This window comes from Engraulis encrasicolus, chromosome 11 (assembly GCF_034702125.1).
Source record: "Engraulis encrasicolus isolate BLACKSEA-1 chromosome 11, IST_EnEncr_1.0, whole genome shotgun sequence".
NCBI lineage: Eukaryota > Metazoa > Chordata > Actinopteri > Clupeiformes > Engraulidae > Engraulis > Engraulis encrasicolus.
In genome coordinates, this window is record NC_085867.1 from 44,998,115 (window position 1) to 45,000,614 (window position 2,500).

At 44.3% G+C, this 2,500-nt stretch overlaps 1 protein-coding gene across 1 annotated transcript in view; it reads left to right on the forward strand.

Annotated features, from left to right (window-relative positions):
• Positions 1 to 2,500, forward strand: part of ugcg (UDP-glucose ceramide glucosyltransferase) — a 28,718-nt gene that overhangs the window by 10,491 nt on the left and 15,727 nt on the right. The gene's annotated exons all lie outside the window — the stretch shown is intronic.

A 2,500-nucleotide genomic window follows, 5' to 3' on the forward strand; every position in this document is an offset into this window, starting at 1 on the left:
GTGTTGTGTTAATGGGCATGTGTTGTGTTGTGTCGAGATGTTGTGTTGAGATGTGTTGTGTTGTGTTAATGGGCATGTGTTGTGTTGTGTTGTGTTGTGTTGTGTTGTGTTGTGTTGTGTTGTGTTGTGTTAATTGCCATGTGCTGTGTTGTGTTGTGTTGTGTCGAGATGTTGTGTTGAGATGTTGTGTTGAGATGTGTTGTGTTGTGTTAATGGGCATGTGTTGTGTTAATGGGCATGTGTTGTGTTGTGTTGTGTTGTGTTGTGTTGTGTTGTGTTGTGTTGTGTTGTGTTGTGTTAATGGGCATGTGTTGTGTTAATGGGCATGTGTTGTGTTAATGGGCATGTGTTGTGTTGTGTTGTGTTGTGTTGTGTTGTGTTGTGTTGTGTTGTGTTGTGTTGTGTTGTGTTGTGTTAATGGGCATGTGTTGTGTTGTGTTGTGTTGTGTTAATGGGCATGTGCTATGGACTGCCTTTTCACTAGACTACCCCAAGCTGTGGTGTGTGTGAGTGCGTTACAATATGCGACCTTGCCTCCTCCACTTGTGCTTGTCTCCTCGTACCAGGAAGTAATAAGTCATGATGACATCACTGACAACAGCATTATATTTCAATATCTTGCAAAAGCTCAATTGTAAAGCCTTCTTCTCATTTGCAATTGGGATGGTGAATGAAAAACAGTCCCTCAAAAGTTGTTGTGGCTAGGCTGACAGCTGGGGAACTGTGTCATTTTCTCCACGGAGGAGGGGCCAGGAGGTGGGGCAAGGCCACAAGCACAAGCGGAGGGAGCAAGGTCGCATATTGTAACTAGGGGTGGTACTGTTCACAAAATTCACGGTTCGGTTCATATCACGGTGTCAAGGTCACGGTTTTCGGTTCTCTACGGTTCTTTTTTTTGTTCATGATAAATGATGCACTGGGAATATTAAACAATATTTATATAACTGCAGTTAAAAAGTGATGTATAGGCTTATAATAGGCTTATTGTATAGGCTCATAATTTGAAAATGGTGTGATTTTAATTGTGTCATCCTCTGATTGGTCTTATACGATAATGTTTTAATCAGAGAGACTGGATAAGATACTCCTAGAATGTCTGTTTTACATATTTTTCTGGGCAGCACATGAATTGCGGTTTGCGACGGATTGCACGGTTCGGTTCGGTATGTGTGTGAATTGTACGGTTTCGGTTTTCGGTGCGGTTTGTGCCATCCCTAATTGTAACGCACTGTGTGTGTGTGTGTGTGTGTGCGTGTGTGTTTAGGGTTGTGGTGAGTTCTTCCTATTCTGACCAGACCCAGTCACTCTGGAACCTGTGACAACATACGCACGCACACGCGCGCGCACACACACACACACACACACACATACATGCAGACACACGCAGACATACACACGTACAGTACATCATGGGCGGACACTAGTATTCAAGTATGTCTGTCCTCCGTCTTGGTCCTTATGTGTCTTCAGGTGGGCAAAGAGGACAATACTGGACCCAAACACACACACACACACACACACACACACACACACACACACACACACACACACACACACACACACACACACACACACACACACACACACACACACACACACACACACACACACACACACAGAAACTAAGTGCCAGGCGAGAAATCTGCTGCCCATATCTTTTTTCTTACTCTCGTCTTATGACACACACACATACACATACACATACACATACACATACACATACACACACACACACACACACACACATACACATACACATACACATACACATACACATACACATACACATACACCACACACCACACACCACACACACACACACACTCTCACATGTTACAGCTGAGTGCAAATCTCATGTGAATGCAGAAGCTCCAAACTTCCACTTGGCCCTCCCCTTGAGGCAACACACACACACACACACACACACACACACACACACACACACACACACACACACACACACACACACACACACACACACACACACACACACACGGGCGTCAGCTGACCCAATGCTATACATGGGCACAGTAGAGAGATAATGCTAGTGCTCAAAGTGCGCAGGCAAAACTTTTTTTTTTTCAAAAAGCTTTTAAATTAATTGTTTTATTGCAAGTAGTGCATGTGCACTATTTTGTCCGCATTCTGTAGATTACGCTGTATGCTAAACTTGATCTAAACTCCAAGATAACAAGGTTGTTTATTTTTTGTGAAACTCATACCGGGGAACAGTAAATCAATACCCAGACACATGCCCCTGTAAAATAGGTCTAGCAACGCCCCTGCACACACACACACACACACACACACACACACACACAGACAGACAGACAGACAGACAGACAGACAGACAGACAGACAGACAGACAGACAGACAGACAGACAGACAGACAGACAGATGCACACACAGAGACAGACAGATGCACACACAGAGACAGACAGATGCACACACAGAGACAGACAGATGCACACACACAGACAGACAGATGCACACACACAG